The following is a 27525-nucleotide window of genomic DNA, read 5'->3' as shown; positions in this document are numbered from 1 at the left end:
TGCAGCCCTTTGCTGCGTGTCATACCCTCTCTCTCTCTCTTCCCCCTTTCCTGTCTATCCACTATCACTATCTAATAAAGTAAAAAAAAAACGGTGACGATTGAGCGCACATAGAACCGCGGGCCTGCAGTGTGGGGCAGGAGATAGACCAAGAATCATGCTGGCGAGAGTTCTGACATCGTAGGACAGGTACCTGTTGTTGCGGGCGGCTAGAATAACCTGGCAGAATAAGTACATAATGCTATTTCCAGACTTCTCCAGAGCTACACAGACAAAGTGGGACAAATTCGAGAAGTGTAAGAAAAAGCTTCATGAGCGAGAGGTTAGATTCAGAATCCTGTATCCTGTAAACAGACTCCAAGGATAGAGTTAGGACACTTGAATGCCCCCGAAAGGTGATGGCATTCAGGGACAATCTATTAAATAAATCTGTTGCATCAGTACATGGAGACAGAGCATGTGTGGAGCGAGAACGGATAATGGACCGAAAAGACACACTTTAAAGGGAGTTGGACTGTGCATTGTTCAGGTGCACATAGACTGTTCTGTGAGTATTTGGGAATTAGTTGTGTTTAGTCAACACCACTATGTATTTGTTATGTGCTCAAAAGATGGCTGTGATATTTTAATAGGTTATGTCGTCTAACATAAGCTCTATACGTTTCTCCACCTGGAATGTTAATGGGCTAGGGAATCCTATCAAGAGGAGGAAGGTTATGTCCAGAATTAAAAAAAACATAAACATTTGATATTTATGTCGACTGTGGAATCTGAAAAACTGTATGGAGGTTGGGTTGGATATGTGTTTAATAGTGTGGGGTCTAGCAGAAGTAGGGGGGTTGTTACACTGATTAGCAAACACTTACAATTTAAATTAATTAAACAAATTAAGGATAATTCTGGAAGAGTTATTATCATACTGGCTGAAATATAAGGGCAAGAACTAATTCTGGCTAATATATATGCACCTAATGTAGATGATCAGGCATACTTTTGTAGATTTAGAAAGGAAATTACAAGCTGTAGGGAACCACAATGTTGTTCTAGTGGAGGATTTTAACTAGATAGTGGATCCAGTTCTGGAGTACAGCGGCGCTGCAGCACGCCTAGAGCCTCAGAGCCTCTCTCACATTACAGAGGATTTGTAAGACTCTGGGCTTGGTTGATATCTGGAGAATTTTGAACCCAGCTGGGAGAGACTAAATAAAAAAAATTACACTGCACAAGACATATGATAGGCGCCTTAACTCCTCCCTTTCACAGGAGCCAGAAAATATAGAATTTATTAGGTCCGTGTTAAAAGATTACTTGGCAATCAATTAGTCCTCAGTGTCGTCTTCAGGGGCCACAGCACCGGCCTATAAGGCTGTGTTCAGGGGACGCACTATACACCCAAGCACTGTTAGAATTGCAAAGTAAAAGTCAATCAACAAGGAAGGGGATTTGAATATTACACGTCGATGATTAGGAGTGGTACAGAACTTTTAGTAATATTAAAACTATGTCACTGGATGTGAGGGTGCGCAACATTCACTTAAGGATTATGCATCGCTTCTATTGGACTCCCTCCTGATTGCTTAGACTTGGATTAAGAGACACACCAAATTGTTGGAAATGTAAGACAGAGGACGGCCAATTACTTCATGTCCTATGGGGTGTGATAAGGTCCAGGAATTTTGGACCTGGATACATGACAACCTATGTCTTATTGCAGGGAGCCAGGTTCCATTCAGCCCAAACTATTTGTTCTACCAGATAGGTCAATCCTAATAGATAGATAGATAAACACATAAGAAGCTGAGTCCAAACTGGTTAAATCATAGCCAGACAGATTCTTCTAAGAGATTGGAGGAAGGAAGGAGGAATGAAGGGATGCCTGCAATCCAGGAGAGGCTCGTGAGATGGCTAGGGTGGAAGCATTTAAAATAATGTCATATTAACGGTTTGCAAGATTGAATGTCTGCATTAGAAAATGCGTAAAGTGATTATGCTTTTTTTAAGGGCTCCTAAGAAGACGTGTTGTGGAGAGGCGTATAGTATGTGATAATTCTTTTTATCACATACACATAGTATATTTATTTGGTTTACAGTTTGTTGTCTATTTTGTTATTATTTTATTGTATTGTTTTGAAAATTATGGTTATTATTATTTTATGTTATATCTCTTAATTTCTATCTAAGGAAGTGTACCTAAGTTGACAACCTAGGCCTACGGTAGACAGTATGTGGTGATGACAAGAAGGGGGTTCCTGGCAGCCACCATTTCAATTCACTGCAGTGATAAAATTGCAGCCATTGAAGTCAATTAGAGTGGACAGATATTTAGAAATGATGTTCGGGTTCGGGTTCCGACTCGGTCACATCAGCGCGATAAGGCATTTTTTGTGAAATGGTGCTGCGGCTCCTTTAACAGAGCTTAGTGCATGTGGGTGCGTGTGTGGAAAATGGGCAGAAGAGACATAGAGAAAGAGGAAGCAGAGGTGTAGATGCGACCGGAGCAGAGTTGGAGGAATAAGTTGAAGTTTTGTACACAGTGTGTGCGGTATCCGAAATAAACCCCAGACTGAAAGCCAAGTTCATTCATTTGCTCACCAGAAACAGGATTTTAACCCCTACGTTATTGATTTTATAACATCGGCCCTGGAGTTAACAAGTCTCCCCTGGTTTTCTGACCACGCTCGGAAACAAAGCAATCAGGAAAGGTTAACACATTGACATTTTAAATTAAACAGCTTATTAAGGTGCGCTTGTTGCCCCGTGTGCGCTGATGCGCTCATCTGTTGACATTTCCCAATGCCTTCCTACAGTTGCTTAATAAAAGTGGGCTTTCCACACAAACAAACGTACATGAGTCATTAGCATGAGAAAAAAAACGAGATTTTAACTGTGTCAGGCTGGGGTCGGGCTCAGACATAAATATCTTAATGCCTGTCGGGCTCGGGTCAGGTTCGGTTACTGCTCTGTCGGACGTGGGCCGGGCTCGGACAGAAAAATGCAGCCCGATCACCACTCTAAAGTCAATGCTTGATATTCCACCACTCGTGTAATGGCGCGTCCCATAAGCATGCGTGAAGCGTCTCTCCGCTTCGCAAAAGATACGCGCATGGTCTATATTTATGCGAGCGGCGGGGCGTTCAGACAGCCGGGCATGAAGTGAAACTGCGAGAGCTTGGATAGGGTTTCTGCAGGTTTAACCAAGTCAAATTTAAGACTTTTTAAGACCATTATCATTCAAATTATAGGACTCGTGTCTAGTCACCCTGTAGAGGATCCAGAGTAGGTTTGGACAACGTTTGGGTTTTTTCTGATACCGGTCCTAAAACAATTAAACTTATAAAATGGTGTTGGTGCCTTGACGGTGCCTGAATCAATACTTGGCTTGTGTACTGCTAAGGCCATATGATCAAATAATTTTTTTTTTATTAAGAATGTAAGAACAATTACTTATAACAAAACTTATTTTACTAGTCAATTACAGGTATACAACAAAAAGAAGAACCACTAGTTGACAAAAGGGTATTTTACAATAACAATGAATGCACCACTAACTTACCAACTGTAAGTGAACATATCATTAAGTTATGTGTTGTTTCTCCGACAACTCTGAGTCTTTAACTGCAGGCTGTTGGATATGGAGGATATATTTATTCATAATTCAAATTGAAAGTCCAAAGAGAAAATGAAAAAGAGATCAAATTGCTAATATTATTATTTTACTAGCTACTAGGAATAATCATGCAATAATTGATTTTAAAAAAGAAAACGGAAACTGAAAAAGCAAAGTTGAAATGTAAAATCATAATTTGAAAATGTCAAGTAACAATGTAAAAAGTCAAATTTAAAATGTAAAGCTTAATAAATGCTCAAACTGAAATCTTAAATTTAAAGATGACATTGAAAATCGCAATGGAAATTAGAAAATGGTAAAATCAAATATGAAACTCAAAATGGGAAATGGAAAAGCTTAAATTTAAAATCTCAAAAAAAAACCTAATAATTTGATTTAAGCTTTTGCACTTTTTTTTTTTATCAAATTTTATCTTTTGAATTTTACACTTGGCAATTGCCCTTTGACATTTTAAGCTTCACCTTTTCCATTTCGATTTAGCGTTTGGCATTTCAAAGGTGTATGTAAATGAGGAGGCGTGGCCCAAAGGCTGGTGGGAGCATAGATATAGAACATGTTCTATACCTATGGGTGGGAGGGTCTGAAACAGAATGGGTGCAGAGGCACCTTAGGGACAGCAGGGGGAGCTGACTGCTGGGGAGCACACTGTTTGCAAGTACTACGGCGACAACAGAGTAAGTTGCGGGGGAAAATTAAAAATCATAAAGTGCAAAGGCAAAAAAAAAAATATATATTTTTTTCTATTTGAGATTTTAATTTAAATACTTCAATTTAAGCTTTTCCATTTCATTAGGTTGCACCGGTTGTTATCGGACCGAATGGATTGAATCCTGATAGGAAACAAGTCATTTTATGGGCGTTGTGACGCTTAAAAATGTAGCCACTGATTTACAGACATGTTTTGCAATGTGTCTATGGGAAAAAGTATTTTTGGGAGAGGTAACACGTAACGGACACGTGGATTAGGAGGGATATTTTCACCGCTGGCTTCATAATCATGAAATGCATTTAACAGTTTCCACATGTTTAGAAAATTTTGGGAAGGTCATCTGAAATAGAAATTGTTGGTACTATAAGGAGAACTTTGAATAATATTCCCTTAAGCAATAGAGTTTAATGTTTCAGATTTAAACTTCATTACAATGTTAGCAACGTGGTTTGAATCATAAGCCAATTAAAAGGAAATCTTGGCACAGATACACCACTTGTATCTTAATTACAGTTGGTCTGCTTGAAGATAAAAAGGCAGTTACTTATTGTCTACTGGTATTATTTAACACAGAGATCCTGCCATCTGCTTGCTGTGCCCTTACAGACCTGTCCTTTGCTTCCTATGTTATCTGAGGAATGTAGACAACAATTGCTCCGTGCTGTACACAGTACGTCACATGAAAGTACTGTGACATTTCTCCTGACAGGTCTGCTGGTATGTGGAGCTGCAGTTGAGACACTTGCAGAACTGACTTGACTGTGTCTGCTGACCGAGCATGTACGCCACAGTCTGCATACAGTAATCCTTCCAGTAGGCTTCCATCAGACAGCAGCACAGTCCAAAGTTGGCGCCAGACGTTTAGAAAACTGCTCATTCTCTTTCTGTGCTTCACTTCACTCAAATCACCTCTTTCTCATTTTTTGATCTCATTCTTTCAGTCTGAAAGGGATCACATTAGAGAAGAAGCAGCAAAGCATTCTATATTTAATATTTAGTAACTCACTGTCTAGACTCATTTCAATACAGCTCAGTTAACCCACTTCTGTTCAAAGCAGTTTAAATTCATCGATTTCCTACACCTTTTTATCCCGTTCAGATTTTGGGGTTTGTCTACATTTCCTGTATGATTATGTCATAACTGTATAAAAACTTTGTTTTTCCCAAATTTGTGGGGTGCATCCAGTGATTATTCTGCCATTGCTTTTGTAGCTAACGTTGTAAATTAACTTTTATTTTTATTTATTATTGCATTTTAATTTACATTTTTACTCAAAAAACACAAAATGATGCTAATGTGGAATTACATTTTCACATTTACAATATCATTTTAATTAAGTCCCTTATAGGCTTCCATAAGGTCAAGCCTAGCTTTTTCTGTTATCCTGGATTTCTAAATTCTGCTTTTGTGAAATAGGCCCCAAGTCAATGTACAAGTGAACAAAAGTGCAAGCCAACAATCTAAGCAAACAAAACTATAAAATAAATTCAAGAAAATAATAAATCAATCAAATGAAATAAAAAAATTAAAAATAAAATAAAGACAATTAGTAAAGTATAAGGAAGAAAACTTGCAAAGCAAAAAGCAAAACAAGGGATCGGGGTATTACACAATATATACTGCAATCTGTTTTTGTAATCTTAAGGCATGTTTATGCTTTAGCTTCCTTAAAGTTTTAATAATTAAGTAAATGTTGTAGAATGTTGCAGTAACCCTTACATATATACATTACTGTGGACAGAATTTACACTAAATCATCCTTATTTACAAAACCTCATGACAAGGGTAGATGGGCCCTATCTTGCACCTGGCACAGCTCAAAGGTTTATTGCATGTTACGCCCAAAACACACCTATGAATCAATGAAGACATTAAGTACAACCCTTTAAAACCATGTGCCCAGCGCCTGGACTTTTTTTTCCACCGTCAAACTAGCAAAAGTGGATTTGGACACGCCCTAAACGCACCTGCTCCATGCGCTTCATGCCGTGCGCTTGGATCGTTGAAATAGGGCCCTATACATTCTATGAAACAGAGCCATTTGGGTCTGTAATGTTTGATAAAAAGCATAAGGCACAAAAAAATTCCAAAAGTGTGTTTCCAAAGCTTAATGGTGTTATTGTTAACATGATATATGATAAAAATACTTTTTAATCCTTTTTCACTCGTTCATGGCACATTTCACATGTCCGTATTGACCAACATGACAATAGGTTATAATTTTTTTTAAACATTTTAATTTTCAGGATTATACATGTGTCCCTGTTTACATAAGATATATTTATTCAAAATAAAAACATTACTTTGAGTAAATATTTTTTTATTTGTGTGTTCCTCAGTTTGACTTGCCACTCCATCAGAATAACACACTGGGGGATCTGTATACGGTGGCATATTGAAATCCTTTGAGGATGTGAAACAGCAATTTGGAATCCTAAGGTCTCAATTTTTTTTTATATTTGCAATTTCGCCATCTATTAGTGGGGATTTTTGGATCCAGTTCTTCAGCCCCAAAGGCACCCGAATGTTTAGATAAGGTGTTGTAGAAATATGGAAAAGGTCATAAGACTTCTGGGTATTATTCTGTGCTTATGCAGAACCTGTGGGTTGGAGCCTCTAGATTGTTTAGAATTGGTCTCAAAGACACACCAAATTATTGGAAATGTAAAACAGAGGATGGCCAATTACTTTATGTCCTATGGTCCTGTGATAAGTTCCAGGAACTTTGGACCGTTACATAATAACCTATGTCGGATTGCAGGGACCCAGGTTCCATTCAGCCCAAAATTATTTGTTCCAAGTAGGATGGATAAGCACATAAGAAGCTGGGACCACACTAGTTTAATGATAACCAGACAGATTATTTTAAGGGGATGGAAGAATGAAGGAGTGCCATCAATCCAGGAGTGGTCTTGTGGGATGGCTAGTTCCCTTTTAAGTCCTACTGCTCAATGGATCATTGAAAACTTTGAAATGAAAACAACTGTGTTGAATGCACAAGAGATTTCCGGTTCGCTTACAGGGACTGCTATAGCTACTGCGTTTGACACCATATTTTGTGACAACACACAAAATATTAAATACAGATTTTAAAGTGCTTTTTCCGATCCACTGTACAACTTGGCAACAATCTTGGACCCAAGGTACAAAGACCTAGCCTAGAAATCTAGATGCACCCTAGTGGCAGCAAATGTAATTTGCAGCCAGGGTCAGTCTAGCAACTCTCCGTTTGCTTGCAAGCTGGAAAAACCAAACTCTAGTCAGGCCAATCACGTTGTGTATAGAGTCGGTATTAGTGTCCTATTAGTACGGGCTTAACATAAGGACGGCAGAGTTGCGACGGTTCCGCGTGAATTCCCCGCTACTTGAAAACAAAGAAGATCGCTGCTGGTGAACAGCGGTCTTTTGAATCGGCTTTAGCTGCAACTCTGGAAGACTTGGAGTTAAGCACTGAAGTCATTCTTAAACAAGGAAGATGTGTTCGGAGATTTGCCGAAGGGATACGGCAAAAATTTAACCTATGAACTAGTGTTGCTCTGGTTGGCTATGAGTGCAGAGGGAATTTGAAAGACAACCGTTTATCCCGCCCCTCGGATTGAGCCCTGCCAATGGTGAGTTCCCAGACCCAACATCTTGATGTGGGTCTGGCTCGTCAGGCTAACAAAGACCGCTTTTTTTGACAAAGTGACCAAACAAATGGCAATAAATATGCTACAGAAGCAAATGGACAAGATGATGCACAGCAACAGTGCCACCAAGGCACCTTACAAAGAAGAACAGCAAGAAAAGAAGTGTACAGAAAGTTGATGCAAGTGGCCAGCTGCTGTTGGAAATGTATGATGAAATTCTGGAGGAAATCTCGACCATGGAGCAGGAGGCCGGCCTGACAATTCCAACAGGTATGCGTATAATCAGACCCTATCCTTTATTTAAGAAATCAATTCTGTTAAATTTCCTGGTGTAATGAAATTTTTGAGAATTAACATACTTTACACTCTCTCGATTTATTAAAGGAATAGATTTACTTAGGTAAAAAAGGATAATTGTGCCCCCTTGTGGTTGACCTATAGCTCTGCTCAGCTGCTCAGAGCAGAGTTCCACAAAGCTCTTGAGGGGAGGATATTGTTTTAATGTAGGCCTACTGATTCCTGATCATTTGCCAGGCATGTATATTTCCTATAGGTACATGGATATCTGAGTGAGCCCTGCATACCCAGATGTGAGAGCCCACTGCATTAATGAAAAAAAAAAAACATGTCCCGCTTACCTGCCCTTGACCAAGCTGCATGCAAGTACCTCTCGGCTTCATGCAAAAGTGTCGAGCAGTGAACGTCTTTTCTCAGCTGAGAAATAGGATTTGTGAGACAGCAGAAATGCTTCTAATCTGCCTTTGCTCATAAAGTAGGCCAAAACTTGACTCTAGTTTCAAGTGGAAACATTACAGTGTTTCATTTAGTTTGAGAATTGTAAGTTGGGAAATATGCAAAGACCACAGTGTCTGTCATAGACCTTGCCTGACCTTGGCTATTTTATACATGTGAATTGAAAGTAACTTGAATTGTTTGGCACTTTGCAGTTTGATAGACTGCTATTGTTTCATGTTTGACAGATGTCCCAAATACTGTTTCAGTTTGTGTCAATGTCTGTTTTAAATGTCAAGTTTGGTTAGTGAGAATATAGTCAGGAAATGTTTGAATATTTTTTTATTTCACACATTAATATCGGTATCGGCCAAATTTTTCACATCGGTGCATCCCTAGAAATAAGAACAAGAAAAATGCTAGGAGTGACAATCTCCAGCCAGAATACCAGTATTACAGTAATACAGTCATGACGGTACAGAGAATTTGACAGCTGGAACATACCGCACTCTCTTTCTCTCTGTCTATCTATCTCCGCAAGAAAGAGACAGGATAAGTGGGGAAAACTGTGGTAATTGTAGCCTACGTGTGTGTGTGTGTGTGTGTGTGTATGTGTGTGTCTCTCTCTCTCTCCATGTGCCTGATTGCGTGTCTTGCTATGAGAAGTCAAGACAGCCAAAACCCCACCATAAATCTGGCTGTTTTATTTTGAAATGTGTTTATTTTGGTAAAACATCCAGCTGCACTGTGGTCTTCCTTTATGTGATTACCTGTCTGGCTTGACACATACGCTCGCGTATTGTGCAAGAAATAGAGGAGACGCCAAAACTATCGCTGCAAGCGGTGGGGCTATGCGCATGGTGTGGCCGGACAGAATGAATAACATGGGCGCCGAAATAAAAATAGCTCTGCTATGCCACGCATACACGTGCGGTGTATTCCAGCCAAGGGGGTAAGCTTCGCTTCAGAACTCGAACCTCCTATGGCGCCATTTTGATGCTACAATAATATCACCTCCCATTAGCATTCCATTGACTGCCATTCATTTTGACATCACTTTGACAATGAATAACTTTACATCTGAAGCGTTTAAAGACTCTATTTGTCCATTGTTTATTTCCAAAGAAACACGACAATGTATAAAAGGCTCCATTACCTTGTACCTCACGTTATGGCTCCGTAGCAGACGTTTTTGTAAAAATAGGCTAACGATTGTGTCATAACCACGCGACTTTCTGTCGCATAGTAGAGGAATTACCGTATAGTACAGGAGAAGCTCGCGTGAGCTGTTTAGGTTTAATTACTAATGTTAACTAGCATGTTAGTTAGCAATAATTAGCCTGTGCCTATGTTGTATGTATGTATCTCCTTATATATACCTACGCTCTCCGTCTCTATTAACTCGATAATAAAGCCGTAAAGCAGGATATCTTTCAACTCAGGACAGCGCCACTTCTCACAAATACAGATAGTCTTGGAGATGAGAAGTTTAACTGACACGTAACTGCGATCAGCTTCGTGGGAAATTAAGAATCAATGCCACCGACATAACCAATCACACTATGACAGACGCTCCACTTAGCACCAACTGCAATGTTTAATTTTAAATGAATGTAGCCTACTGGCAGTCTGGCACACGTGGGTGCTCAGTATTTTCCTTGGGTGTTCGAGCTCCGGAATACCCACGGCATCGGCGCCTATGCTGTCTATGATTCCAGCTCAGAGATAGCAGATGCTGAAGACCCTGAAATGCTGACCAATCAGAGCAGACTGGGCTTTTATCGGGAAGGGGGTCTTAAAGCGACAGGCGTTTAAACGAAGCGTCTTGGACAGAATACAGGTATATTCAGACACACAATATTAGAAAAATAGTGAGTTTTTTTAAACATTAAACCATGTAAATATGTTCTAGTAGCAACACAAAATACAAGTATGAACCTGAAAATAAGCATATATATATATATATATATATATATATATATATATACTATATATATTTTTTTTTGTTTAGGACCACTGATATGCCAAATCATGGCAATCCTGAGTAGCCTGAAATTTACAATATATAACTTGTCTTGATATGTGTGTGTGTGTGTGTGTGTGTGGTGTGTGTGTGTGTGTGTGTGTGTGTGTGTGTGTGTGTGTGTGTGTGTGTGTGTGTGTGTGTGTGTGATGTCAAGTGATTAATGGCAAAAGTTTGGATTAGCATATGAACCCAATCCCTTCACTCTGTGATTATGGGAAAACATTTTGGTATTTGGATTAGTTCAGCAGTCAGGGAGTAGATATGTAACTAAAGGTGACCATGTGGAGCATTTTATCATTTACAGGCATATCCTGTATGAATGTGGCAAAGTAGAAAAAAGAAATCACACATAGTTTTTGATGTTAGGGTTTTGTTTGAGCTCTGGAAAGCCAACACAATTTCCACTCCGTGTGATAGTTAATCACACTTGCATTTGGTATTGAGCACCTAACTCTGCAAACAAGTAAGAGTGTACCTACGTAAAAGAGTCACCGTGGTGAAGGCCAGCTGTTACATAATAGGGTTCAAGTCAGGTGAAACTCATGATTCAGACGGAAGAGTTTATGTAAGCCAGAACAGGTGATAAAGGGGCCCAGGATAAGCAAGAAGATGACATACACACAGGTATGTCAACATTGACACAGTAACCATTGCTCTGATGGGTCAAACTTGGGATTGAGGAAGTGACCAGGAATAAGATAAAGTTCTGCACTTTTACTGCAATCTAATTTGACAAACTTGTAAGAAAAACACATTTTTGACACATATTTTTATAGATTTAATACTATCAGCCACTATCAAAGGATAAAAAAGTATCATAATAGATGTTAGAATGTAGACACAGAAGATTTTGACTTGTCAAAGCAGGAAAATCCCTTTTTGCTCTTTTCTATTTAAGTGTCTCAGTAAGCGATGCCAGTAAGCTAAAATACCTAGACCCTGGAACTAGTACACCTAAATGTTATTTATTAGGGGTGTGCATCTCTGATAGGTATCTAGTGACAATCTCTCTCTATCTCAATCTCTATAACACAATTTGCAACAATGAAAACTACTTCCTTCGAGCCGGAATTCAACCAGTGACCTAAGGATGCCGGCAATTATCAACCTACAATCCTCCGCTCTACCAACTTAGCTATCGAAGGGAACACATCATTTTGATGGTACGATAACCGCAGAACCTGATACCCATCATCATGATCATCATTCTCCATCTCTACAACACAATTTGCAACAATGAAAACTACTGCCTTTGAGCCGGAATTCAACCAGCGACCTAAGGATGCCTGCAATTATCAACCTACAGTCCTCCGCTCTACCAACTATCGAAGGGTACACAGCACTTAAATGGTACGATAACCACCGAACCTGATGCCCAAGAGCGTTTGTATCCTCCATATCTGAAGAATAACCACGGAACCTGATGCCCAAGAGCGTTTGTATCCTCCATATCTGAAGAACAAGTAAACAGTGTTCTATTACAAAGTTTTGAACGTGACAAACAACCACCTGTCTTAATCTACATATATGTTCACTAAATAATGGTACAAAGTAACTTTCCAATGATGCATCATCATTCTCCATCTCTATAACACAATTTGCAACGATGAAAACTACTTCCTTCGAGCTGGAATTAAACCAGCCACCTAAGGATGCCTGCAATTGTCAACCTACAGTCCTCCGCTCTACCAACTGAGCTATCGAAGGGAACACAGCGCTTAAATGGTACTATAACCGCCGAACCTGTTACCCAAGAGCGTTTGTATCCTCCATATCTGAAGAATAACCACGGAACCTGATACCCAAGAGCATTTGTATCCTCCATATCTGAAGAACAAGTAAACAGTGTTCTATTACAAAGTATTGAACGTGACAAACAGCCACCTGTCTTAATCTAGGTATATGTTAACTAAATAATGGTACAAAGGAACTTTCCAATGATGCATCGTAATTCTCCATCTCTATAACACCGTGACACAATTTGCAACAATGAAAACAACTTCCTTCGAGCCGGAGTTGAACCAGCGACCTAAGGATGCCTACACTTATCAACCTACAGTCCTCCACTCTACCAACTGAGCTATCGAAGGGAACACATAACTTAAATGGTACGATAACCGCCGAACCTGATACCCATCATCATGATCATCATTCTCCATCTCTATAACACAATTTGCAACAATAAAAACTACTGCCTTTGAGCCGGAATTAAACCAGCAACCTAAGGATGCCTGCAATTATCAACCTACAGTCCTCCCTCTACCAACTGAGCTATCGAAGAGAACACAGCATTTAAATGGTACGATAACCCCCGAACCTGATACCCATCATCATGATCATCATTCTCCATCTCTATAACACAATTTGCAACAATGAAAACTACTGCCTTTGAGGCGGAATTAAACCAGCAACCTAAGGATACCTACTCTTATCAACCTACAGTCCTCCGCTCTACCAACTGAGCTATCGAAGGGAACACAGCGCTTAAATGGTACTATAACCGCCGAACCTGATACCCAAGAGCGTTTGTATCCTCCATATCTGAAGAATAACCACGGAACCTGATACCCAAGAGCGTTTGTATCCTCCATATCTGAAGAACAAGTAAACAGTGTTCTATTACAAAGTATTGAACGTGACAAACAGCCACCTGTCTTAATCTACATATATGTTAACTAAATAATGGTACAATGTAACTTTCCAATGTTGCATAATCATTCTCCATGTCTATAACACCGTGACACAATTTGCAACAATGAAAACTACTTCCTTCAAGCCGGAGTTGAACCAGCGACCTAAGGATGCCTACACTTATCAACCTACAGTCCTCCGCTCTACCAACTGAGCTATCGAAGGGAACACATAACTTAAATGGTACGATAACCGCCGAACCTGATACCCATCATCATGATCATTATTCTCCATCTCTATAACACAATTTGCAACAATGAAAACTACTGCCTTTGAGCCGGAATTAAACCAGCAACATAAGGATGCCTGCAATTATCAACCTACAGTCCTCCCCTCTACCAACTGAGCTATCGAAGAGAACACAGCATTTAAATGGTACGATAACCACGGAACCTGATGCCCAAGAGCGTTTGTATCCTCCATATCTGAAGAATAACCACGGAACCTGATACCCAAGAGCGTTTGTATCCTCCATATCTGAAGAACAAGTAAACAGTGTTCTATTACAAAGTATTGAACGTGACAAACAGCCACCTGTCTTAATCTACATATATGTTAACTAAATAATGGTACAATGTAACTTTCCAATGATGCATAATCATTCTCCATAACACCGTGACACAATTTGCAACAATGAAAACTACTTCCTTTAGCGCCGGAATTAAACCAGCCACCTAAGGATGCCTGCAATTATCAACCTACAGTCCTCCCCTCTACCAACTGAGCTATCTAAGAGAACACAGCATGTAAATGGTACGATAACCACGGAACCTGATGCCCAAGATTTTACGTTTTTCCTCCATATCTGAAATCATGTTTTAAAGTATAACTCAACCCACCTTTTTTCATATATTTTATAATAATTAACTTTAATGTTTCTAATATCCTCCATATCTGAAGAATAATACCGAACCTGATACCAAGAGCGTTTGTATCCTCCATATCTGAAGAATAACCACGAGACCGATATCCAAAGGCGTTTGTATCCTCCATATCTGAAGAACAAGTAAACAGTGTTCTATTACAAAGTATTGAACGTGACAAACAGCCACCTGTCTTAATCTACATATATGTTAACTAAATAATGGTACAATGTAACTTTCCTATGATGCATCATCATTCTCCATCTCTATAACACCGTGACACAATTTGCAACAATGAAAAGTACCTCCGGGCCAGGAGTTGAACCAGCGACCTAAGGATGCCTACACTTATCAACCTACAGTCCTCCGCTCTACCAACTGAGCTATCGAAGGGAACACAGCACTTAAATGGTACGATAACCGCCGAACCTGATACCCAAGAGCGTTTGTATCCTCCATATCTGAAGAACTAGTAAACAGAGTCTTCTATTCAAGTTTTGAAGGTAAGAAACAGCCACCTGTCTTAATCTACATTATACTTTAACTAAATAATGGTACAAAGTAACTTTCCAATGATGTATCATCATTCTACCATCTCTATAACACAATTTGCAACGATGAAAACTACTTCCTTCGAGCCGGAATTAAACCAGCCACCTAAGGATGCCTGCAATTATCAACCTACAGTCCTCCCCTCTACCAACTGAGCTATCGAAGGGAAAGCAGCGCTTGAATGGTACGATAACCGCCGAACCTGATACCCAAGAGCGTTTGTATCCTCCATATCTGAAGAATAACCGCCGAACCTGATACCCAAGAGCGTTTGTATCCTCCATATCTGAAGAACAAGTAAACAGTGTTCTATTACAAAGTATTGAACGTGACAAACAGCCACCTGTCTTAATCTACATATATGTTAACTAAATAATGGTACAATGTAACTTTCCTATGATGCATCATCATTCTCCATCTCTATAACACCGTGACACAATTTGCAACAATGAAAAGTACTTCCTTCGGGCGAGGTTGAACCAGCGACCTAAGGATGCCACACTTATCAACCTACAGTCCTCCGCTCTACCAACTGAGCTATCGAGAGGAACAGCACTTAAGTGGTACGATAACGCCCGAACCTGATACCAAAACGTTTGTATCCTCCATATCTGAAGAATAACCACGGAACCTGATACCCAAGAGCGTTTGTATCCTCCATATCTGAAGAACTAGTAAACAGAGTCTTCTATTGCAAAGTTTTGAAGGTAAGAAACAGCCACCTGTCTTAATCTATGTATACTTTAACTAAATAATGGTACAAAGTAACTTTCCAATGATGTATCATCATTCTACCATCTCTATAACACAATTTGCAACGATGAAAACTACTTCCGCCGGAGGCGAATTAAACCAGCCACCTAAGGATGCCTGCAATTATCAACCTACAGTCCTCCCCTCTACCAACTGAGCTATCGAAGGGAAAGCGAGATGGTACGATAACCGCCGAACCTTATACCCAAAGGCGTTTAGTCTCCTCCATATCTGAAGAATAACCGCGAACCTGATACCCAAGAGCGTTTGTATCCTCCATATCTGAAGAATAACCGAGACCTGATACCCAAGAGCGTTTGTATCCTCCATATCTGAAGAACAAGTAAACAGTGTTCTATTACAAAGTATTGAACGTGACAAACAGCCACCTGTCTTAATCTACGTATATGTTTACTAAATAATGGTACAAAGTAACTTTCCAATGACGCTTCTCTCCATCTCCATAACACAATTTGCAACAATGAAAACTATTTCCTTCGAGCCAGAAATGAACCAGCGACCTAATGATGCCTGAAATTATCAACCTACAGTCCTCCCCTCTACCAACTGAGCTATCGAAGAGAACACAGCATTTAAATGGTACGATAACCACGGAACCTGATGCCCAAGAGCGTTTGTATCCTCCATATCTGAAGAACAAGTAAACAGTGTTTTATTACAAAGTATTGAACGTGACAAACAGCCACCTGTCTTAATCTACATATATGTTAACTAAATAATGGTACAATGTAACTTTCCTATGATGCATCATCATTCTCCATCTCTATAACACCGTGACACAATTTGCAACAATGAAAAGTACTACCTACAGTCAACCTACAGTCCTCCGCTCTACCAACTGAGCTATCGAAGGGAACACAGCACTTAAATGGTACGATAACCGCCGAACATGATACCCAAGAGCGTTTGTATCCTCCATATCTGAAGAACTAGTAAACAGAGTCTTCTATTGCAAAGTTTTGAAGGTAAGAAACAGCCACCTGTCTTAATCTACGTATACTTTAACTAAATAATGGTACAAAGTAACTTTCCAATGATGTATCATCATTCTACCATCTCTATAACACAATTTGCAACGATGAAAACTACTTTGCCGAGGCGAAGATTAAACCAGCCACCTAAGGATGCCTGCAATTATCAACCTACAGTCCTCCCTCTACCAACTGAGCTATCGAAGGGAAAGCAGCGCTTGAATGGTACGATAACCGCCGAACCTTATACCCAAGAGCGTTTGTATCCTCCATATCTGAAGAATAACCGCCGAACCTGATACCCAAGAGCGTTTGTATCCTCCATATCTGAAGAATAACCACGGAACCTGATACCCAAGAGCGTTTGTATCCTCCATATCTGAAGAACAAGTAAACAGTGTTCTATTACAAAGTATTGAACGTGACAAACAGCCTCCTGTCTTAATCTACATATATGTTAACTAAATAATGGTACAATGTAACTTTCCTATGATGCATCATCATTCTCCATCTGTATAACACCGTGACACAATTTGCAACAATGAAAAGTACTTCCTTCGAGTCGGAGTTGAACCAGCGACCTAAGGATGCCTACAATTATCAACCTACAGTCCTCCGCTCTACCAACTGAGCTATCGAAGGGAACACAGCACTTAAATGGTACGATAACCGCCGAACCTGATACCCAAGAGCGTTTGTATCCTCCATATCTGAAGAACTAGTAAACAGAGTCTTCTATTGCAAAGTTTTGAAGGTAAGAAACAGCCACCCGTCTTAATCTACGTATACTTTAACTAAATAATGGTACAAAGTAACTTTCCAATGATGTATCATCATTCTACCATCTCTATAACACAATTTGCAACGATGAAAACTACTTCCTTCGAGCCGGAATTGAACCAGCCACCTAAGGATGCCTGCAATTATCAACCTACAGTCCTCCCCTCTACCAACTGAGCTATCGAAGGGAAAGCAGTAGCGTGAATGTACGATAACCGCCGAACCTTGATACCCAAGAGCGTTTGTATCCTCCATATCTGAAGAATAACCGCCGAACCTGATACCCAAGAGCGTTTGTATCCTCCATATCTGAAGAACAAGTAAACAGTGTTCTATTACAAAGTATTGAACGTGACAAACAGCCACCTGTCTTAATCTACATATATGTTAACTAAATAATGGTACAATGTAACTTTCCTATGATGCATCATCATTCTCCATCTCTATAACACCGTGACACAATTTGCAACAATGAAAAGTACTTCCTGAGCGAGGAGTTGAACCAGCGACCTAAGGATGCCTACACTTATCAACCTACAGTCCTCCGCTCTACCAACTGAGCTATCGAGAGAGATGCAGCACTTAAATGAATACGATAACCGCGAACCTGATACCCAAGGGCGTTTGTATCCTCCATATCTGAAGAATACAACCTGATACAAATTTGTATCCTCCATATCTGAAGAACTAGTAAACAGAGTCTTCTATTGCAAAGTTTTGAAGGTAAGAAAACAGCCACCTGTCTTAATCTACGTATACTTTAACTAAATAATGGTACAAAGTAACTTTCCAATGATGTATCATCATTCTACCATCTCTATAACACAATTTGCAACGATGAAAACTACTTCCTTCGAGCCGGAATTAAACCAGCCACCTAAGGATGCCTGCAATTATCAACCTACAGTCCTCCCCTCTACCAACTGAGCTATCGAAGGGAAAGCAGCGCTTGAATGGTACGATAACCGCCGAACCTTATACCCAAGAGCGTTTGTATCCTCCATATCTGAAGAATAACCGCCGAACCTGATACCCAAGAGCGTTTGTATCCTCCATATCTGAAGAATAACCACGGAATCTGATACCCAAGAGCGTTTGTATCCTCCATATCTGAAGAACAAGTAAACAGTGTTCTATTACAAAGTATTGAACGTGACAAACAGCCACCTGTCTTAATCTACGTATATGTTTACTAAATAATGGTACAAAGTAACTTTCCAATGAACATTCATACTCTCCATCTCAACATCATTACACAATTTGCAACAATGAAAACTACTTCCTTGGCCAGAATTGAACCAGCGACCCTAATGATGCCTGAAATTATCAACCTACAGTCCTCCCTCTACCAACTGAGCTATCGAAGAGAACACAGCATTTAAATGAGTACGATAACCACGCGAACCTCAATTAGCCCAAGAGCGTTTGTATCCTCCATATCTGAAGAACAAGTAAACAGTGTTTTATTACAAAGTATTGAACGTGACAAACAGCCACCTGTCTTAATCTACATATATGTTAACTAAATAATGGTACAATGTAACTTTCCTATGATGCATCATCATTCTCCATCTCTATAACACCGTGACACAATTTGCAACAATGAAAAGTACTACCTACAGTCAACCTACAGTCCTCCGCTCTACCAACTGAGCTATCGAAGGGAACACAGCACTTAAATGGTACGATAACCGCCGAACATGATACCCAAGAGCGTTTGTATCCTCCATATCTGAAGAACTAGTAAACAGAGTCTTCTATTGCAAAGTTTTGAAGGTAAGAAACAGCCACCTGTCTTAATCTACGTATACTTTAACTAAATAATGGTACAAAGTAACTTTCCAATGATGTATCATCATTCTACCATCTCTATAACACAATTTGCAACGATGAAAACTACTTCCTTCGAGCGAAATTAAACCAGCCACCTAAGGATGCCTGCAATTATCAACCTACAGTCCTCCCCTCTACCAACTGAGCTATCGAAGGGAAAGCAGCGCTTGAATGGTACGATAACCGCCGAACCTTATACCCAAGAGCGTTTGTATCCTCCATATCTGAAGAATAACCGCCGAACCTGATACCCAAGAGCGTTTGTATCCTCCATATCTGAAGAATAACCACGGAACCTGATACCCAAGAGCGTTTGTATCCTCCATATCTGAAGAACAAGTAAACAGTGTTCTATTACAAAGTATTGAACGTGACAAACAGCCACCTGTCTTAATCTACATATATGTTAACTAAATAATGGTACAATGTAACTTTCCTATGATGCATCATCATTCTCCATCTCTATAACACCGTGACACAATTTGCAACAATGAAAAGTACTTCCTTCGAGCCGGAGTTGAACCAGCGACCTAAGGATGCCTACAATTATCAACCTACAGTCCTCCGCTCTACCAACTGAGCTATCGAAGGGAACACAGCACTTAAATGGTACGATAACCGCCGAACCTGATACCCAAGAGCGTTTGTATCCTCCATATCTGAAGAACTAGTAAACAGAGTCTTCTATTGCAAAGTTTTGAAGGTAAGAAACAGCCACCCGTCTTAATCTACGTATACTTTAACTAAATAATGGTACAAAGTAACTTTCCAATGATGTATCATCATTCTACCATCTCTATAACACAATTTGCAACGATGAAAACTACTTCCTTCGAGCCGGAATTAAACCAGCCACCTAAGGATGCCTGCAATTATCAACCTACAGTCCTCCCCTCTACCAACTGAGCTATCGAAGGGAAAGCAGCGCTTGAATGGTACGATAACCGCCGAACCTGATACCCAAGAGCGTTTGTATCCTCCATATCTGAAGAATAACCGCCGAACCTGATACCCAAGAGCGTTTGTATCCTCCATATCTGAAGAACAAGTAAACAGTGTTCTATTACAAAGTATTGAACGTGACAAACAGCCACCTGTCTTAATCTACATATATGTTAACTAAATAATGGTACAATGTAACTTTCCAATGATGCATCATCATTCTCCATCTCTATAACCGTACACAATTTGCAACAATGAAAACTACTTCCTTCGGCGGAAGTTGAACCAGCGACCCTAAGGATGCCTACAACTATCAACCTACAGTCCTCCCTCTACCAACTGAGCTATCGAAGGAAAACATAATTATGATAACCCAACCTGATACATCATCTTGATATTTCATTTTTTTTACAGCATTTAAATGATGCATAACCACGACCTGATGCCCAAAAGCGTTTGTATCCTCCATATCTGAAGAACAAGTAAACAGTGTTCTATTACAAAGTATTGAACGTGACAAACAGCCACCTGTCTTAATCTACATATATGTTAACTAAATAATGGTACAATGTAACTTTCCTAATGATGCATCATCATTCTCCATCTCTATAACACCGTGACACAATTTGCAACAATGAATACTTCTTCGCGCCAGGCAGGAGTTGAACCAGCGACCCTAAGGATGCCTACCACTTATCAACCTACAGTCCTCCGCTCTACCAACTGAGCTATCGAGAGGAACGCAGCATTTAAGTAGTACGATAACCACGGAACCTGATACCCAAAGGCGTTTGTATCCTCCATATCTGAAGAACAAGTAAACAGTGTTCTATTACAAAGTATTGAACGTGACAACAGCCACCTGTCTTAATCTACATATATGTTAACTAAATAATGGTACAATGTAACTTTCCTATGATGCATCATCATTCTCCATCTCTAACGAACAATTTGCAACAATGAAAAGTACTTCCTACAGTTCAACCTACAGTCCTCCCTCTCCACTGGCTATGAGGAACACATATGAGATAACCACGAAACCTGATACTTAAGGCGTTTGTATCCTCCATATCTGAAGAACTAGTAAACAGAGTCTTCTATTGCAAAGTTTTGAAGGTAAGAAACAGCCACCTGTCTTAATCATACGTATACTTTAACTAAATAATGGTACAAAGTAACTTTCCAATGATGTATCATCATTCTACCATCTCTATAACACAATTTGCAACGATGAAAACTACTTCGCCGGGCAGATTAAACCAGCCACCTAAGGATGCCTGCAATTATCAACCTACAGTCCTCCCTCTACCAACTGAGCTATCGAAGGGAAAGCAGCGCTTGAATGGTACGATAACCGCCGAACCTTATACCCAAGAGCGTTTGTATCCTCCATATCTGAAGAATAACCGCCGAACCTGATACCCAAGAGCGTTTGTATCCTCCATATCTGAAGAATAACCGCCGAACCTGATACCCAAGAGCGTTTGTATCCTCCATATCTGAAGAACAAGTAAACAGTGTTCTATTACAAAGTATTGAACGTGACAAACAGCCACCTGTCTTAATCTACGTATATGTTTACTAAATAATGGTACAAAGTAACTTTCCGCTACGATCATCACATTCTCCATCTCTATAACACCGTGACACAATTTGCAACAATAAAAGTACTTTTCTTCGAGCCAGAGTTGAACCAGCGACCTAAGGATGCCTACAATTATCAACCTACAGTCCTCCGCTCTACCAACTGAGCTATCGAAGGGAACACAGCATTTAAATGGGTACGATAACCACGAACCTGATGATCCCAAAGGCGTTTGTATCCTCCATATCTGAAGAACAAGTAAACAGTGTTTTATTACAAAGTATTAGGCGTGACAAACAGCCACCTGTCTTAATCTACATATATGTTAACTAAATAATGGTACAATGTAACTTTCCTATGATGCATCATCATTCTCCATCTCTATAACACCGTGACACAATTTGCAACAATGAAAAGTACTACCTACAGTCAACCTACAGTCCTCCGGCTCTACCAACTGTATCGAGAGGGACACAGACTTAAATGTACGATAACATGGAACATGATACCCAGAGCGTTTGTATCCTCCATATCTGAAGAACTAGTAAACAGAGTCTTCTATTGCAAAGTTTTGAAGGTAAGAAACAGCCCGTCTTAATCTACATTATACTTTAACTAAATAATGGTACAAAGTAACTTTCCAATGATGTATCATCATTCTACCATCTCTATAACACAATTTACAGCGATGAAAACTTCCCGAGCCGAAATTAAACCAGCCACCTAAGGATGCCTGCAATTATCAACCTACAGTCCTCCCCTCTACCAACTGAGCTATCGAAGGGAAAGCAGCAGATGAATGTACGATAACCGCGAACCTTATACAAACGTTTGTATCCTCCATATCTGAAGAATAACCGCCGAACCTGATACCCAAGAGCGTTTGTATCCTCCATATCTGAAGAATAACCGCCGAACCTGATACCCAAGAGCGTTTGTATCCTCCATATCTGAAGAACAAGTAAACAGTGTTCTATTACAAAGTATTGAACGTGACAAACAGCCACCTGTCTTAATCTACATATATGTTAACTAAATAATGGTACAATGTAACTTTCCTATGATGCATCATCATTCTCCATCTCTATAACACCGTGACACAATTTGCAACAATGAAAAGTACTTCCTTCGAGCCGGAGTTGAACCAGCGACCTAAGGATGCCTACAATTATCAACCTACAGTCCTCCGCTCTACCAACTGAGCTATCGAAGGGAACACAGCACTTAAATGGTACGATAACCGCCGAACCTGATACCCAAGAGCGTTTGTATCCTCCATATCTGAAGAACTAGTAAACAGAGTCTTCTATTGCAAAGTTTTGAAGGTAAGAAACAGCCACCTGTCTTAATCTACGTATACTTTAACTAAATAATGGTACAAAGTAACTTTCCAATGATGTATCATCATTCTACCATCTCTATAACACAATTTGCAACGATGAAAACTCACCTTCGAGCCGAGATTAAACCAGCCACCTAAGGATGCCTGCAATTATCAACCTACAGTCCTCCCTCTACCAACTGAGCTATCGAAGGGAAAGCGAATGAATGCGATAACGCGAACCTGATTACCCAAAAGCCTTTGTATCCTCCATATCTGAAGAATAACGCCGAACCTGATACCAAAAAGCGTTTGTATCCTCCATATCTGAAGAATAACCACGAACCTGATACCCAAGAGCGTTTGTATCCTCCATATCTGAAGAACAAGTAAACAGTGTTCTATTACAAAGTATTGAACGTGACAAACAGCCACCTGTCTTAATCTACATATATGTTTACTAAATAATGGTACAAAGTAACTTTCCAATGATGCAATCATTCTCCATCTCTATAACACCGTGACACAATTTGCAACAATGAAAACTACTTCCTTCGGCGAGAGTTGAACCAGCGACCTAAGGATGCCTACAATTATCAACCTACAGTCCTCCGCTCTACCAACTGAGCTATCGAGAGGAACACAGCACTTTTAAATGAATACGATAACAACCGAAACCTGATACCCAAGAGCGTTTGTAGTATCCTCCATATCTGAAGAACTAGTAAACAGAGTCTTCTATTTACAAAGTATTGAAGGTAACAAACAGCCACCTGTCTTAATCGCTATATGCTTTAACTAAATAATGGTACAAAGTAACTTTCCAATGATGTATCATCATTCTACCATCTCTATAACACAATTTGCAACGATGAAAACTACTTCCTTCGAGCCGAGATTAAACCAGCGACCTAAGGATGCCTGCAATTATCAACCTACAGTCCTCCCTCTACCAACTGAGCTATCGAAAGGAAAGCAGCAGCTTAAATGGTACGATAACCGCCGAACCTGATACCCAAAGGCGTTTGTATCCTCCATATCTGAAGAATAACCGCGAACCTGATACCCAAAGGCGTTTGTATCCTCCATATCTGAAGAATAACCACGAACCTGATACCCAAAGCGTTTGTATCCTCCATATCTGAAGAACAAGTAAACAGTGTTCTATTACAAAGTATTGAACGTGACAAACAGCCACCTGTCTTAATCTACGTATATGTTTACTAAATAATGGTACAATAGTAACTTTCCAATGATGCATCATCATTCTCCATCTCTATAACACCGTACACAATTTGCAACAATGAAAACTACTTGCGCAGGGAGTTTAAACCAGCCACCTAAGGATGCCTACAATTATCAACCATTCTACCAACTAGCTATAGGAATATGTATAACAACCTATACATCATCATGATCATCATTTCCATTCTATAACAATTTGCAAATAAAATTTGAGCGGAATTAAACCAGCAACCTAAGGATGCCTCAATTATCAACCTACAGTCCTCCCTTACCAACTGAGCTATCGAAGAGAACACAGCATTTAAATGGTACGATAACCACGGAACCTGATGCCCAAGAGCGTTTGTATCCTCCATATCTGAAGAACAAGTAAACAGTGTTCTATTACAAAGTATTGAACGTGACAAACAGCCACCTGTCTTAATCTACATATATGTTAACTAAATAATGGTACAATGTAACTTTCCTATGATGCATCATCATTCTCCATCTCTATAACACCGTGACACAATTTGCAACAATGAAAAGTACTTCCTTCGAGCCGGAGTTGAACCAGCGACCTAAGGATGCCTACACTTATCAACCTACAGTCCTCCGCTCTACCAACTGAGCTATCGAAGGAACACAGCACTTAAATGGTACGATAACCACGGAACCTGATACCCAAGAGCGTTTGTATCCTCCATATCTGAAGAACAAGTAAACAGTGTTTTATTACAAAGTTTTGAACGTGACAAACAGCCACCTGTCTTAATCTACATATTAACTAAATAATGGTACAAAGTAACTTTCCAATGATGCAATCATTCTCCATCTCTATAACACACAATTTGCAACAATGAAAACTACTTCCTTCGGAACTAGAGTTGAACCAGCGACCTAAGGATGCCTGCAATTATCAACCTACAGTCCTCCCTCTACCAACTGAGCTATCGAAGGGAAAACAGCATTTAAATGGTACGATAACCACGAACCTGATACCCAAGAGCGTTTTGTATCCTCCATATCTGAAGAACAAGTAAACAGTGTTCTATTACAAAGTATTGAACGGAGAAAACCGCCACCTGTCTTAATCCACGATATGTTTACTAAATAATGGTACAAAGTAACTTTCCAATGATGCATCATCATTCTCCATCTCTATAACACCGTACACAATTTGCAACAATGAAAACTACTTCCTTCGAGCCAGAGTTGAACCAGCAACCAAGGATGCCTACAATTATCAACCTACAGTCCTCCTCTACTAATGAGCTATGCATTTAAATGAATACGATAACCCCAACTGATGCCCAAGAGCGTTTGTATCCTCCATATCTGAAGAACAAGTAAACAGTGTTCTATTACAAAGTATTGAACGTGACAAACAGCCACCTGTCTTAATCTACATATATGTTAACTAAATAATGGTACAATGTAACTTTCCTATGATGCATCATCATTCTCCATCTCTATAACACCGTGACACAATTTGCAACAATGAAAAGTACTTCCTTCGAGCCGGAGTTGAACCAGCGACCTAAGGATGCCTACACTTATCAACCTACAGTCCTCCGCTCTACCAACTGAGCTATCGAAGGGAACACAGCACTTAAATGGTACGATAACCGCCGAACCTGATACCCAAGAGCGTTTGTATCCTCCATATCTGAAGAACTAGTAAACAGAGTCTTCTATTGCAAAGTTTTGAAGGTAAGAAACAGCCACCTGTCTTAATCTACGTATACTTTAACTAAATAATGGTACAAAGTAACTTTCCAATGATGTATCATCATTCTACCATCTCTATAACACAATTTGCAACGATGAAAACTACTTCCTTCGAGCCGGAATTAAACCAGCCACCTAAGGATGCCTGCAATTATCAACCTACAGTCCTCCCCTCTACCAACTGAGCTATCGAAGGGAAAGCAGCGCTTGAATGGTACGATAACCGCCGAACCTTATACCCAAGAGCGTTTGTATCCTCCATATCTGAAGAATAACCGCCGAACCTGATACCCAAGAGCGTTTGTATCCTCCATATCTGAAGAATAACCACGGAATCTGATACCCAAGAGCGTTTGTATCCTCCATATCTGAAGAACAAGTAAACAGTGTTCTATTACAAAGTATTGAACGTGACAAACAGCCACCTGTCTTAATCTACGTATATGTTTACTAAATAATGGTACAAAGTAACTTTCCAATGATGCAATCATTCTCCATCTCTATAACACCGTGACACAATTTGCAACAATGAAAACAACTTCCTTCGAGCCAGAGTTGAACCAGCAACCTAAGGATGCCTACAACTATCAACCTACAGTCCTCCCCTCTACCAACTGAGCTATCGAAGAGAACACAGCATTTAAATGGTACGATAACCACGGAACCTGATGCCCAAGAGCGTTTGTATCCTCCATATCTGAAGAACAAGTAAACAGTGTTCTATTACAAAGTATTGAACGTGACAAACAGCCACCTGTCTTAATCTACATATATGTTAACTAAATAATGGTACAATGTAACTTTCCTATGATGCATCATCATTCTCCATCTCTATAACACCGTGACACAATTTGCAACAATGAAAAGTACTTCCTTCGAGCCGGAGTTGAACCAGGGACCTAAGGATGCCTACACTTATCAACCTACAGTCCTCCGCTCTACCAACTGAGCTATCGAAGGGAACGCAGCACTTAAATGGTACGATAACCGCCGAACCTGATACCCAAGAGCGTTTGTATCCTCCATATCTGAAGAATAACACAACCTTACAGCTTGTTCCATATCTAAGAACTAGTAAACAGAGTCTTCTATTGCAAAGTTTTGAAGGTAAGAAACAGCCACCTGTCTTAATCTACGTATACTTTAACTAAATAATGGTACAAAGTAACTTTCCAATGATGTATCATCATTCTACCATCTCTATAACACAATTTGCAACGATGAAAACTACTTCCTTCGAGCCGGAATTAAACCAGCCACCTAAGGATGCCTGCAATTATCAACCTACAGTCCTCCCCTCTACCAACTGAGCTATCGAAGGGAAAGCAGCGCTTGAATGGTACGATAACCGCCGAACCTTATACCCAAGAGCGTTTGTATCCTCCATATCTGAAGAATAACCGCCGAACCTGATACCCAAGAGCGTTTGTATCCTCCATATCTGAAGAATAACCACGGAACCTGATACCCAAGAGCGTTTGTATCCTCCATATCTGAAGAACAAGTAAACAGTGTTCTATTACAAAGTATTGA

At 39.8% G+C, this 27525-nt stretch overlaps 17 non-coding genes across 17 annotated transcripts; all 17 read right to left on the bottom strand.

Annotated features, from left to right (window-relative positions):
* Nucleotides 1-12343: 12343 nt before the first annotated feature.
* Nucleotides 12344-12432, bottom strand: trnay-gua. Its single transcript is given in 2 exon segments — nt 12344-12379; nt 12396-12432. It is a non-coding gene; the product is annotated as a tRNA-Tyr (tRNA).
* Nucleotides 12433-12726: 294 nt separating this feature from the next.
* trnay-gua lies at nt 12727-12815 on the bottom strand. Its single transcript is given in 2 exon segments — nt 12727-12762; nt 12779-12815. It is a non-coding gene; the product is annotated as a tRNA-Tyr (tRNA).
* A 677-nt stretch (nt 12816-13492) lies between these two features.
* Nucleotides 13493-13581, bottom strand: trnay-gua. The gene is given in 2 exon segments: nt 13493-13528; nt 13545-13581. It is a non-coding gene; the product is annotated as a tRNA-Tyr (tRNA).
* A 1001-nt stretch (nt 13582-14582) lies between these two features.
* On the bottom strand, nt 14583-14672 carry trnay-gua. The gene is given in 2 exon segments: nt 14583-14619; nt 14636-14672. It is a non-coding gene; the product is annotated as a tRNA-Tyr (tRNA).
* A 236-nt stretch (nt 14673-14908) lies between these two features.
* trnay-gua lies at nt 14909-14997 on the bottom strand. Its single transcript is given in 2 exon segments — nt 14909-14944; nt 14961-14997. It is a non-coding gene; the product is annotated as a tRNA-Tyr (tRNA).
* Nucleotides 14998-17129: 2132 nt separating this feature from the next.
* trnay-gua lies at nt 17130-17218 on the bottom strand. Its single transcript is given in 2 exon segments — nt 17130-17165; nt 17182-17218. It is a non-coding gene; the product is annotated as a tRNA-Tyr (tRNA).
* Nucleotides 17219-17455: 237 nt separating this feature from the next.
* On the bottom strand, nt 17456-17544 carry trnay-gua. Its single transcript is given in 2 exon segments — nt 17456-17491; nt 17508-17544. It is a non-coding gene; the product is annotated as a tRNA-Tyr (tRNA).
* Nucleotides 17545-18205: 661 nt separating this feature from the next.
* On the bottom strand, nt 18206-18294 carry trnay-gua. Its single transcript is given in 2 exon segments — nt 18206-18241; nt 18258-18294. It is a non-coding gene; the product is annotated as a tRNA-Tyr (tRNA).
* A 1397-nt stretch (nt 18295-19691) lies between these two features.
* Nucleotides 19692-19780, bottom strand: trnay-gua. The gene is given in 2 exon segments: nt 19692-19727; nt 19744-19780. It is a non-coding gene; the product is annotated as a tRNA-Tyr (tRNA).
* Nucleotides 19781-20017: 237 nt separating this feature from the next.
* Nucleotides 20018-20106, bottom strand: trnay-gua. The gene is given in 2 exon segments: nt 20018-20053; nt 20070-20106. It is a non-coding gene; the product is annotated as a tRNA-Tyr (tRNA).
* A 1698-nt stretch (nt 20107-21804) lies between these two features.
* Nucleotides 21805-21893, bottom strand: trnay-gua. The gene is given in 2 exon segments: nt 21805-21840; nt 21857-21893. It is a non-coding gene; the product is annotated as a tRNA-Tyr (tRNA).
* A 947-nt stretch (nt 21894-22840) lies between these two features.
* Nucleotides 22841-22929, bottom strand: trnay-gua. The gene is given in 2 exon segments: nt 22841-22876; nt 22893-22929. It is a non-coding gene; the product is annotated as a tRNA-Tyr (tRNA).
* A 1885-nt stretch (nt 22930-24814) lies between these two features.
* Nucleotides 24815-24903, bottom strand: trnay-gua. The gene is given in 2 exon segments: nt 24815-24850; nt 24867-24903. It is a non-coding gene; the product is annotated as a tRNA-Tyr (tRNA).
* Nucleotides 24904-25773: 870 nt separating this feature from the next.
* Nucleotides 25774-25862, bottom strand: trnay-gua. Its single transcript is given in 2 exon segments — nt 25774-25809; nt 25826-25862. It is a non-coding gene; the product is annotated as a tRNA-Tyr (tRNA).
* Nucleotides 25863-26099: 237 nt separating this feature from the next.
* Nucleotides 26100-26188, bottom strand: trnay-gua. Its single transcript is given in 2 exon segments — nt 26100-26135; nt 26152-26188. It is a non-coding gene; the product is annotated as a tRNA-Tyr (tRNA).
* A 675-nt stretch (nt 26189-26863) lies between these two features.
* Nucleotides 26864-26952, bottom strand: trnay-gua. Its single transcript is given in 2 exon segments — nt 26864-26899; nt 26916-26952. It is a non-coding gene; the product is annotated as a tRNA-Tyr (tRNA).
* Nucleotides 26953-27224: 272 nt separating this feature from the next.
* Nucleotides 27225-27313, bottom strand: trnay-gua. Its single transcript is given in 2 exon segments — nt 27225-27260; nt 27277-27313. It is a non-coding gene; the product is annotated as a tRNA-Tyr (tRNA).
* Between the last annotated feature and the right edge of the window lie 212 nt (nt 27314-27525).

The sequence above is a fragment of the Perca fluviatilis genome, chromosome 7 (genome assembly GCF_010015445.1).
Source record: "Perca fluviatilis chromosome 7, GENO_Pfluv_1.0, whole genome shotgun sequence".
In the NCBI taxonomy this organism is placed as follows: Eukaryota; Metazoa; Chordata; class Actinopteri; order Perciformes; family Percidae; genus Perca; species Perca fluviatilis.
Note: the sequence above shows the minus strand (reverse complement) of the source record. Positions and strands in the feature narration are given on the sequence as shown.